The 13,509-nt window shown below is 40.3% G+C and overlaps 1 protein-coding gene across 1 annotated transcript in view; it reads left to right on the top strand.

The window, feature by feature from the left end:
- ghrhrb (growth hormone releasing hormone receptor b) overlaps window positions 1–13,509 on the top strand; it is a 56,143-nt gene that overhangs the window by 18,778 nt on the left and 23,856 nt on the right. The window lies entirely within an intron of this gene.

The following is a 13,509-nucleotide window of genomic DNA, read 5'->3' as shown; positions in this document are numbered from 1 at the left end:
ACATGGATGTATGAAAGAAATAAATCCCTGGGGGGTCTGGAGGTCCTCCCCCAGAAAATTTTCAATTAAGTAGATGCCATTTCCTGTATTGTAGTGCATTTTAACACCATATTAGCACCAGATAATCCAAACTGGTTCTGTGAGATATAGTTCTGGCTCAATATAGATCAAAAAAGGGCCCAACATAAAAGTCACCAGCCAAGAGGGCAGTTTAGTGTATTTTTGTCTCCAAAGAGGACACTTTAGCACGCGTTTTGGCTCCCAGGAGGGCATTTTGGCTGCCAAGAGGGCACTTTAGCATGCGTTTTGGCTCCCAGGAGGGCATTTTGGCTGCCAAGAGGGCACTTTAGCGTGTGTTTTGGCTCCCAAGAGGGCACTTTAGCACATGTTTTTCAACTATTGGGCCCGAGGACCACCCCCCGTGCACACCACTGGTCCCAGCTGTTTCTGTATGGTCTTCCCCACTAATGTAACCACTCCATCAAACACAAACATCAAACTTTATTAAAGCATATATTTCGATTTTGATGGGAAAGGCTTGGCTTCTTAAGGAAGTTTCTCAAACAATATTAGGTCAAAACCTAGCTGGACCATATCTGAAGTGCTAGAAGGCTTCTAATCTGAAACAGGAAGTGTCGGCATATACCCTTTCATGGACTTTTGTTTACAGAGCTGAACCCAATGTTTTGGCCCAACCCAAAAATTCATGTAAATACATGTTAAAATGAAAAACAGTACACCAACACCCCTTTTAGGACTAGGATGTGTACATGAGTTTTTTAACCACAGGCAAACCTGTTAAAAATAGACTATAGACTCCTTTTCCATTGCCAGTAGACCAGAGCTGTGTAGACAGCTTTCTCTGTGTGTGTGTGTGTGTGTGTGTGTGTGTGTGTGTGTGTGTGCATGCGCTTGCGTGCGTGCGTGTGTGTAGATTTTTCTGGTGTGCTCTGTTCGACCCCACAAACAGGCCAGAAAACAGGTTGGTAAGCAGTAGAAAGCAGCACCAAGGCCTGTGAAAACTTGAAGTGGTTATTTCTCTTCCAGTATATCTTACTTATTCAGTCTTTCTTTCAAATTTGGTGAAGACTAATTTGGATTGATGTTTGAGTGCTGCTTGGGCTGAAATGAATGCTATTTTGTGGTGGCATGTCATAGACCTTTTTAGGCCCAATGTCACACAATGTCATTTTATTAGCTAGAGGCAAAACACGACTTGCCACCACAGTGCTATAGGCTACATACTGTAGGGGTCTTAAAATGTGGTCTTGTTGTGTTATTGGGAGCCAGAATAGAAGGAGTTATGGCTCAAAACTTTTATCACATGCCAACCGCAACTGCCCATCAACATAAATACAACTATGGTTAAATGCAATAAGATGAAAGGACTGGATGGAAGCGTTCATCAAAAATGCTTGCATGTGCAGAGCACGCTATATCAGGTTAGGGAAAAAGTGTTTAATGTTGTAGGGATGAATAACATGATATGTATTAAGGGTTATCATGTCCACATAATCAGAAATCGGGGAGGTATTGAAGAACATTGGATTTCTCTGTAACGCTAATTTTTTTATACATTAGCTAACGTTAGCTTTGATAGCAAAGTAAACTAGAGGAAACCTTTCAAGTGTCCTCCTTTGTAAGACTGGCACAGTAGTCTACCACAAAGCCGGCCATCCCACCTGCAGCAATCCTGTCAAATCATCCATCCACTAAGAGAGCATACGGGTTGGTATGGTCCTGTTGGTCACTGTTTGCTTTTTTTTTAAGTAAAACTTGCAAGAGTGAGTGGCCTGACATGCTGCATTCATAAATTCAGTCTGACACTCTACACTAAAATAAGAGCCCAGTGGGTCGAAGAAACTGAGCATTCTATTTCTATATAAATATAATTATAATATACATAACATATCTATAAGCAGTTAAGTTTATCACACATCCACTCCACTCAGCACTCTGCTACTCCATCTCTCCACACAGAGTGCCTAGACTGCTCTGGAAAACCAAATGGTACACTCCTACAAGGCTCTGAATTTACAAATGTAAATTTGACCTGACTGTGAATGCCAATTGTAACCTTTCCCATTACATTTAAAAGCCAGACATTAGTGAGTGTTAGCCTGTTTTATTTTTATTTTTTTGTGCAGTGGAAAAGGGGCTTCAGACACAGTCACCTGCTTTCTCTGGAGGTGTACCATCATTTAACACGACTAGGGTGACCAGATGAGAGTGGGTGAATTCGAGAGGGGGGCAGGTTGACTGTCATGACATGTCAGCTGACTGGTGTTGCATCATTAAGCATAGCTGTAAAATAAGGAAATTACTGTGTAATCCTCAGTAACAATAGATGTCAGTAAAAAGACACAGAGACAATACATCTGTGGATGATGAGGATGTACAGTTGTGCTGTTAGTTATGTGTTGTTTGCTGGTAGCATGCAGCCTGATGGCTGACCCTCCTCCGTGCGAAATGCCAAATTCTTTCCTACAAACTTTGCAAAATGCTTTGTTTGCATCTAGTAAGGCTGCAGTAAGCCACAGGTATTTCCCTCCCCAATCCTCCGAGTACCTGCAGAAACACAACACTCTTCTCTTTAGCTCCAGTCAGGGATGTACGTCCCATGTGACTGGTGGACAATGCACAGCCATTGGCCGCCATCGGAGCCAATTTTCACTGATAACGACAGTTAGTTAAACGTCCTATCTTTACTGATTACCAAAAGGAGAATTTTGTCATTGTTGCAGCACCCGTTCAGACATTGTAACACATAAAATTCACTCAACCTGATCTCACAGAAATACGTGAAATGACCACGACCTCTTAACACCGTATTCCGTGGTGGCAGCACGTAATGGGTTGAAATTATGTGCCGGTACCATGGAAACAATGCCAATGTAAAGTCAAGTAGGATCCTCTCCCGTGGTGGACACACAAATTCCCTGATTCAACAATGTCACGTCAACCTCGTTTTCCTCAATGATATCTTTAACATTCCTGTATACACACAAAAAGTGTATACAGTGTGTCCTTGATAACTCAACAATATGACAGGTTAATGTCAAGGCCATAAAATAAAATAAATGTATTTTGCCAGCTTTTGATAGCGTAGGGCTTTAAGAGCATTGTGCTGTGGGCCGATGGGGCGCGTTCCACTACTGTTTTGTAGCTACTGTTTGCCGTGTGTGGGCTTCATTCCATTTCAGATTGCCATCTGTCTGCCGTAACCGAATCCAAATGCCACTAATAAATAAATAAATAAGAAGAAAAAAATAAGGCTGAGCACGGAAGAACCAGAGAGGAAACACAATCACATGGAGCCGTCTGCCCCCGGCAACCCTCCATTCCACCAGGGGAGAGCGGACCCCAAGCCAGCGCCACAGAACCAGCCAACGTTAATGCTAACGTTGTTACAGAAAATGAACCTAACAAAATTGTCACCTATCTGATGGTAACAATGTGCTTACTACACAGTGACAAGAGTGTGTTGATAAAGCATCACGTTTTTACATTTAACTCATACAGTGCCAGAAACTTTGCTCCTTCATTTGCCGATAATACATTAGAATAATGGAACAGTAATGCACATAAAAAAATTGGGCTATAGAATTAGAAGGATGGAAGTTAATGGCAGTAGGTATTAAAGATTAAAAAAGCAAAATGATTAAAATCTAATCAACAATGGAAACAAAGAGAATAGCAGTAAATGACAAACATTTGGGCATAAAGCATTCACAGCAAAAAAACAACAACCCCACAACATTAGAGCTAAGCTGGTGTGGACTCCTCACCTGCATAAACAGCCAGGTAAATAAACAAAAACACACACTGACTGTAAAGCCACCTGTAATGATCTTAACACTCATGAATATTCAATCCTGTTTTACCACAGCTGTCCTGGGGAGAAGTGTTGGGTCATGTGGGTCACATCCACACATCACAAAGTGTTGTTGGCTATACAGGTTAGAGCAGGATCAAGTAGAGGTGGGTAGAAAGTGCGTGCTGAAGTATTATTATTTTCCAGTTTGTAGTGTATTTACATTTTTGGGAAATTTAAATTTCAACTACATTTCGATATTGTACCTTTTACTCCACTCTGTTTTTCCATTCAAGAAGTTACTTTGATTTTTCATTAGAGATCAGCTAGATAACGTCACATTTGTCAGATAAAAATACAGCCTACATTTTGAATGAACAGCACAGGTGTAGCTAACGACATTAATTTCAGCCAGAATACAGAATGCCTCGGCCCTGCAGTCGCACACCTGAATGAAATGAAGCCATGATTAATGGTATTGTTTGGTGTTTGGCAGTCAGCTGGATCATCTCAACAAAGGCCTCAACTTTTGATGCATTTTAGACTCCAGAAATTTATACTATTCCATTCTTCGTTCTGCTTTAGTTATTTTTTGAATGTGATTTGACCTTACTGATCTGAAGTGACTGATACATCCACTGGCTCTGACTTCATTTTCAAGGCACAACTAGCTAATGAGCAGATAGTTGCACTCCTGACCTGGCAGTTTTCTGTTTGCTCGTGATATCTTACAAGGAGCTAGTATGAAAGGTGCGTAACTACAGATTCATCTTGATAATGTGATTTAAAAAAGAAAAAGAACAAAACCAAAAATAAATCTTTTTGGTATTTCGTATGTACTGTTTCAGTCTGCCAAACGTCCAAGTGTTCATGAATCTCAGACTGTCTCCACTTGCCCACTTGCTGTTACCCAGAGGTAGTGCCTACATTGCTTGCTACAGTGAGTGAATAAGAGGCGATTGAATAGGACTTTGAGTCCAGACAGCCTGGCAGCTACACTCACTGACAAAGACTGAAAGGCTGTAGAGGTAACTGGGACATCTGCTAGCCACCTTGCCCCTCAAAGAAAGACAGATCTTGGTTATTGACATTTTTGTAACGTCACAGCCTACCTACATGTAAGTGGGATGCTAAATCAATGCATTAAAAAAAATATCTTTATTAATGTTGATCTATACATGACAACTGGTAGTGTATTGAAGGGAAGTTTGGTTGGGTGGGCAGCACTAGCCGTCGATTGTGCATATTCTATACATTTATATGTTTCAACTCAAAGGAACTGATATTGTGGAAAGAATCGATCCACGCAACACTAGCAGAGTAATGGTAGTGACCAGTTTCGCTAACAAAGCTAGTTTGCCAGCAAAGCCAAGATAAGATAAAATAAACCGGCACTGATCCCAAGAGGGGAATGTCGGTGTCATTCGAAAAACTGGAGAGCATGAATAAGTATTTGATGTAGGCAAACTAACTTTTCCCCATTACACCTGCCAGGCTCTGCACCAAAGAAATCTAACCAAATATGTTGAATGTGTATTTAATTTAAACAACCTGGCTTAGTTGTTTCTCAAACATGAGAAAAGCAACATAAAACAATATGAATCCAACAATACTATTTGAGATGTGAATATTGATTCATGGGTCTTATTCTACCAAGCTATTTCACCTGCTTGGAAAGCATGAAAATCACAATTTTTGTTTCCCCAGTAGGACAGCTTTGTGAAAGGGACACTGTATTCATGATAGCAGAGCATGTTTTGCGCTATACCTGTTTGCCTAAATGCATGAAAAGACTGAGAAGTTTGAAAATGATCTAATTTTTTATTAATATAATATTATATATTAATTCATTATATAATAATTTATATATTTCAATTTTATTTATTTTGCACTTCACACAATTGGCAGTTGAAATGTGACTTTTTGTGTATCTTTCTTTTATTCACAACACATACATGCAATCATTTTTAGAAGGGTATAGTGCAGAGTTAGGCATAATATGGAGCCCCAGGAGCAGTTTGGGGTTTCGACGCCTTGCTAAAGGCACCTTGCTTGTGCCCTGGAGGCACACTGGCAACTCTCCAGCTACCAGTTCACATTCCATACCTGGTCTGTACTGGGACTTGAACTGGTGCCTCTTTGAATGCCCAAACCAAGTCTCGATGGACTGAGGTCAAACAGGTGCATTCAAGAACAAGATCCAACTGCAAATTCATTCAGACAAATTCATCAGGATTCATCGGGAGTGAAAGAACCCATCAGATGTGACTAAATAGGATGAACAGATGGGAGGGATGAAGAGAGGAGGCAAAGGACGATACAGCTCATGAAAGAATGATTATGAGGCTTCATAATGACAATGTTACAAAAGACTGCACAATTTGGCGTGGTTATCTTTGCCTGTAATGGATAAAAAGGTGGACAGAAATACAGCACCAAAACAGGTAAAAACACACTCTCACATACACTTTGTACCCGTTTCTCTTTCCTGAGTTATCAATAACTGTCCACTTAAGAGTAAGAGAGGGCAGATGTCTCATCGACCTCAAGTTAATTACCTTCACACCTCCAGTCCTAAAGGAAACACCGCCATAGCAGGAACAAGGGAAGTCAATTGCAGAGAGGAAATGATGAAGTGATGCAGTAGTAAATAGGGAGAGGGGGATGACAGTCTTGTCCATTTTCAAAGGATACTCCTAATTAGACTCACAGTAAGCAACAGCCAGCCTTTTGAATTTTTGTGTGAGGAAGAGATAGAGAAAGCGAGAGAGAGAGAGTGCGTGCATGTGTGTGTGTGTGTGTGTGTGTGCGATTTCGACATGGCTTTCACACTCTACCATTGACATTTCCACAGATCATTACACACCATGATTGTCCTGCCCTCTGTCTCTTTGTGGTCACTTGCAATTGTCATTTTCATAACTAATTACACAGAGCAAATGCCAGCGGTGGAGAGCAACTAAGTACTTTTTTTTTTTTTAATATATTTTTTGGGGCTTTTCAGCCTTTAATGGATAGGAGAGACAAGTGTGAAAGGGGGAGAGAGAGAGGGAGTGACATGCAGCAAAGGGCCACAGGCTGGAGTCGAACCCGGGCCGCTGCGGCAACAGCCTTGTACATGGGGTGCCTGCTCTACCACTAAGCCACCAACGTCCCAACAAAGTACATTTTATTTTAGAAATGATGGTCTACAACCATATCAACATGACCAGCAGTGGTATTAAATATGAATAAACAGTTAATCAAGCAAAAAATTTGAAGGCTCCAGCAGAATTGATGAATTGCTGCTTTTCTAAAGTTTTAAAGGACTATAAGTTTAATATCATAAGATTTTGGACAGCTGGTTGGTTCATACAAGATGTTTGAACATGTCACCTTGACATGTCTTGTCTTTTATTTCATTTCTTATAGTAGTCATGTTGTCTTAATTTTAGGGTTATCATTTTGTTTTATTTTCTAATTTTGAGCAGAAATTTAAAAGTTTATCTGCTCAAAGTTAGCGTCTCCCTAACAGTGATGAAATAGGTAAGACCCTGAGAGCAACAATGAGTTGCGTTAGTAACATGAGGTCAAGCAGACCTGACTTGTGCATCACTTTTGAAGTATAATGGACTGCTACCTTATTGCATTTGCAAGGAATACGTTGCGGTTCACCAGTTCTCCACAGAGGCTTTTCCATCTATCTCATCTAAAGATGCTCTACAAGAAAACAGTTTACGTTTCAGAGGAAATTGTTGTCATTAGAGGATAGTGGCCATAATTGTAATGTTTTTTCACTTTTTAACTCTTTTACTTCAATTTTTTTTACTTACATACAGTACAGGCCAAAAGTTTGGACACACCTTCTCATTCAATGCGTTTTCTTTATTTTCATGACTATTTACATTGTAGATTCTCACTGAAGGCATCAAAACTATGAATGAACACATGTGGAGTTATGTACTTAACAAAAAAAGGTGAAATAACTGAAAACATGTTTTATATTCTAGTTTCTTCAAAATAGCCACCCTTTGCTCTGATTACTGCTTTGCACACTCTTGGCATTCTCTCCATGAGCTTCAAGAGGTAGTCACCTGAAATGGTTTTCCAACAGTCTTGAAGGAGTTCCCAGAGGTGTTTAGCACTTGTTGGCCCCTTTGCCTTCACTCTGCGGTCCAGCTCACCCCAAACCATCTCGATTGGGTTCAGGTCCGGTGACTGTGGAGGCCAGGTCATCTTCCGCAGCAGTCCATCACTCTCCTTCTTGGTCAAATAGCCCTTACACAGCCTGGAGGTGTGTTTGGGGTCATTGTCCTGTTGAAAAATAAATGATCGTCCAACTAAACGCAAACCGGATGGGATGGCATGTCGCTGCAGGATGCTGTGGTAGCCATGCTGGTTCAGTGTGCCTTCAATTTTGAATAAATCCCCAACAGTGTCACCAGCAAAACACCCCCACACCATCACACCTCCTCCTCCATGCTTCACAGTGGGAACCAGGCATGTGGAATCCATCCGTTCACCTTTTCTGCGTCTCACAAAGACACGGCGGTTGGAACCAAAGATCTCAAATTTGGACTCATCAGACCAAAGCACAGATTTCCACTGGTCTAATGTCCATTCCTTGTGTTTCTTGGCCCAAACAAATCTCTTCTGCTTGTTGCCTCTCCTTAGCAGTGGTTTCCTAGCAGCTATTTGACCATGAAGGCCTGATTCGCGCAGTCTCCTCTTAACAGTTGTTCTAGAGATGGGTCTGCTGCTAGAACTCTGTGTGGCATTCATCTGGTCTCTGATCTGAGCTGCTGTTAACTTGCGATTTCTGAGGCTGGTGACTCGGATGAACTTATCCTCAGAAGCAGGTGTGACTCTTGGTCTTCCTTTCCTGGGTCGGTCCTCATGTGTGCCAGTTTCGTTGTAGCGCTTGATGGTTTTTGCGACTCCACTTGGGGACACATTTAAAGTTTTTGCAATTTTCCGGACTGACTGACCTTCATTTCTTAAAGTAATGAGGGCCACTCGTTTTTCTTTAGTTAGCTGATTGGTTCTTGCCATAATATGAATTTTAACAGTTGTCCAATAGGGCTGTCGGCTGTGTATTAACCTGACTTCTGCACAACACAACTGATGGTCCCAACCCCATTGATAAAGCAAGAAATTCCACTAATTAACCCTGATAAGGCACACCTGTGAAGTGGAAACCATTTCAGGTGACTACCTCTTGAAGCTCATGGAGAGAATGCCAAGAGTGTGCAAAGCAGTAATCAGAGCAAAGGGTGGCTATTTTGAAGAAACTAGAATATAAAACATGTTTTCAGTTATTTCACCTTTTTTTGTTAAGTACATAACTCCACATGTGTTCATTCATAGTTTTGATGCCTTCAGTGAGAATCTACAATGTAAATAGTCATGAAAATAAAGAAAACGCATTGAATGAGAAGGTGTGTCCAAACTTTTGGCCTGTACCGTATGTGATATTACGTATGTAATATTTTCAGGCAAATGACCAACATTTGTCTGCTATCATGGTCCAATTTAAGTTTTTCAATAGAGAAAACAAGTCATGAGGATTAAACCCAAAGTGGATGCTGTCTGATGTTACAATTGAAGTGCATGAATCTCATGACCTAATGTTCTAACACTGCTTACAAAAAAAAGTTTAAACATATAGTTTTCATGGCAAATTGATATTTTAGTCAAGCAACTGTTTTACAAGTATTTCATGTCAAGGATGTGATCAGTTAATGTATAAAACATTATAATATCATTAAAACTTACTGCATGCACCGGTTGGCACATTAGTGTCCTTCTTTGTTGGCAGGTGCATTGAATACAGCTACATAGTTAGCATAATGGGGCATAATCCAGAGTAAAGTTCAGCTGCTGTCATGAAGTAAGTCATTAGTTTCTTCTCCTGCTTTTCTTAAAAGACTCTGAAGAGGCTCCTTTACCCTGACTTTGGAAGCTCCTTGCTGTCCTTCTCCATCAGGCTTGTCCATTCCTTACACTATCAGTACCCAGTGACATGGCAGATGTAATATGCTCTTGCCACACTTTGTACAGACTCTGTCTGACAACTTCCTCTAATGCTATTTTAGCAAATCCATGGGCACTAACCCTCTCTTCTCTCCCAGTTTGGTGGCATTCTGGAAAAGCAAACACACAAACAAACAAAGGGGAAAATTGATGACACTGTGCTAACAAATCGAGGCAATTACAAATGTGTTACAAATGAGCTGTAGGTCACCCCTTGCTTTGATGTTTCTTGCAGACCAAAATTCGCATGCATGAGATGTGAAAACTATGCTATCTTATAAAACACAGGTAAATGATGACAACCCTGTGGATCTTAGCTCCACAACGTACAAACACAACTTCATATTAAAAACACAATGTAATCTCACAAAAATATGCAAAAACAACAACAAACTCTTAACATCGTATTATGCAGTAGTGGCACATAATGTGTTAAATTAGCCACTCACAAAAAAATCACACCTAGAAAAATCAATATCACTTTAAGTGTACACTGTATTAAGAGTATTTTTGCTGCTTTACCTTTCCGTCAGACAGCCCATCCAGACGGGGGAGCCATAAATGGCTTCAGTTCCCAATCTGTGTTGTTGTCAAAGCCACCAGACTCACTGACAAAAACAAAATATTTAGCTCACTGAACATGGGAGCTGCTGGTCTAACACTGCCTTGATCATTTAGTTAGTTTGTGTTATTGTGTGATTTTAGTGAATTCGATCTAACCCTTCAAACACTTAAGTCACACAGTTACACAAACAAAATAAATGTTCAAGGTAGTGGTGTACCAGCAGCTCCTGTTTTCAACAATGTCAAACCACTGTTTTTCTCAGTGGAGTCTGGCTTTGAAGAAAGCACAATAATGGCTTCATATTCCAGTTGGAAATCATTCTCTGACATGAAGGTAAAGCAGTGAAAATACTCAAAATATATCATACACTTGAACTGTTATTGATTTTTTCAGTTGGATTTTTTTTTTTAGGTGGCTAAAATACATTTGGTTGCTGACCCCTTCACAGTAGTAGATCGCTTAGCTTCCATGTTGGACTCCAGCCTGTTTCTCCAAACTGGGGGCATGCTGACTGACATCTACAGTATATAACATACTATCTATGGATAGGTATTCCATACAACCTCATTTCAAGAAATGTGTATTATCCCTTTAAGTACCGCTGGCCAAGTGCTGATGTGATAAGGGCATGATGGGATTTACATAGCAAGAGAAAACGTGCTTGTCAGACAATAACAAATAACATTCTTGACTCTCCCCTACTCTGCTCTGGTTCTTGGCTGCACAAACCAGTTGCAGACTATTTGCTCAATACATTTTCACTAAAGTAAATATTCACCAAAATGTGGACATTATCTTTAGCTGTTCTCTTATTAAATCAAGATTTATCATTCAGTTTGGCTTGGATTGTCAGTGTCAGGTGGTAGTGGAAGAGTGTACAGTTTGGGATGCAGAGCAGAAGGCAGATTAGACGAAAGATCCAGGGAGGAGAGAGGTCCGCTGTCTAAACAGAACATAGAACTAACTTTATGTTTCCATAATCTGTCAGTTAAACTACACAAGCACCGTCCTGAATTACACTTCTTCCTTGTCTTCTCTATTTCTCTGTCCACCTCTGCTTTTCCCTTATCACATAACATTGTTTATTAAAGGGTGGATATTGTGGTATACATCCCAGTGGAGCCTTGCTCCTGAAATATTTGAAACAATATCACAGAAGCAATAATGTACATGACAAACACAAGACAAATGTTTTTTTTCTAACCATAAACACATTGAAAATCGAAGTTTGAGAAGAAGCGTTGTAGCCAGAGGAAGAATAAAATACTGATATATGGTCATACAGGTGTAGAGGAAATACATAGCATCCGTTCAGGTTGATGTTTGGTCAATTTAATTCTTGTTCCTGCATCATGTCTGCCTCACGGAAATGAAAAAGCTTACCTCATAACTTGTTTCTGATGTTTATTATAGATCACATAAATGTCAGAGGGGTAAATCCTTGTATAACTCTATACTGCCACAGAGCACACAGGACAGAGCTTCAAGACATAGCCTTTATCAAGTTATCTTCAAAGCAGCTCTAACAAGGCTCCATGTGTTTGTCTTACTAAATCATAACTTTAGTTTTTTTTGTTTTATACCAATGAATTTTTGGAAGAAACATCAGTTCTAGCTGAACTGTATTCTCTGTAGGAAGATTTATGTACAGCTCAAAGTCATAAACAGGATGGTGGGACACCAGAGACTGAGTTTCATAAAATCTGGAAAAAGCAAAAATTAATATGTGTAATGGCTTTGTCACACCACAGAAAATGTGTTAGCCACCCAGTCAAATTTGAATGATAAAAAAATCGCCAAGTATTTGATATTATGTTTCATAATCATGAAAAAAATGAGCAGCATTCTCTGCTCTGAGACACCGACGGCGTGTCCACTGAAGAAGCTGAAATGAAGATTGAACCACTGCCAAGCAGCTGCAAAGCCAAGGCCTCTTGTTAGGAGCTAAGCCTGTAGCACATTAACATACATGACCCACCAAGCCAGAGGACAAGTCGCTGTGCAGTGTCAGACTCTCGTTAGCAGGCAAATCAGTAGCACGAAGCACACATACCCCCAAGCCAAAGAATGAGATGCTCTGCAGCGACAGCCTCTTCGCAACTAATCCTGTAGCACACACAGTCTATCATAGCACAGCGCACACACTCAGAACCAGGGAACAAGAGCCACAGCACAGCGATGGCCGCTCATTCAGCAACTACAGTAACAGCAGCTGATGTTAGCACAAAGCACAGCAGTGAGCAGTAACTGCTGGCAGGCCATGTAGCCAATTCGGACTGATAGACTGAAAGGTACGTTAGTGATGGCTACTTTGCTTGTATTTATATAATTGTGGTATTTAACTGAGATGTTTATGTATGTATTAATTAGGCTGAAAGAGCTCATAGTGGGAAGTAGCAAACTTGCCCCTGACCACATGGGGTAAGGGAAATGACACTGAAGCTATGTGCTGCACAGTAAGTTAACGTTTGTAGTGACATAGTATTTATAAAGTCGGGGAGGGGTTATGATAAGTGTTGCTCCATTGCATCATCGAACAGGCTATTAGCCCGCCAAAAAAAACGTGGACACAGAAATGGTGATGAACAGTTTAACGGTCTAACTCCACAATGCAGTACCAGCTCAACATCTTTTCAGATAGTATTTTCTAACATGTAAAATGTTTTAAGAAAGAAGTCACTGATTTTGCTTTACGTGGACTTTAAACTGAGTCCTGCTTGTGTTCAAGGACTTTGGTTAAGGCTACATAAAGATTGTGGTTTTAGTTTAATGCTTAATGGTAAACATGTCATGTGTCACGCTTCAAGTCATTGTGGACTGTTTCAGGATTAAACAAAGATCACAATACTTCCCAATGCATGACCAAATGCTCTGAGTGTCCTAAATGTAGCTGTGAAAACCCTTATTCATGCTAGCGTCTGTTTTGCAACAGTGGCTTTTGTCGAAAAACATATTCAATATGCCCTGAAACTTAGCTGCATAACGGGATGGCTGGCAGTTCCATGTAAATAAAATGCAATGTTAACATTAATACAACCAATACATCTATATGAAAAAAATCTCTGTAGTCTATATAGTTAATGTCAGTACCTTCTAATTTGGTTAACTACTCTCTACA

This window comes from Epinephelus lanceolatus, chromosome 6 (assembly GCF_041903045.1).
Source record: "Epinephelus lanceolatus isolate andai-2023 chromosome 6, ASM4190304v1, whole genome shotgun sequence".
Taxonomy (NCBI): Eukaryota; Metazoa; Chordata; class Actinopteri; order Perciformes; family Serranidae; genus Epinephelus; species Epinephelus lanceolatus.
Note: the sequence above shows the minus strand (reverse complement) of the source record. Positions and strands in the feature narration are given on the sequence as shown.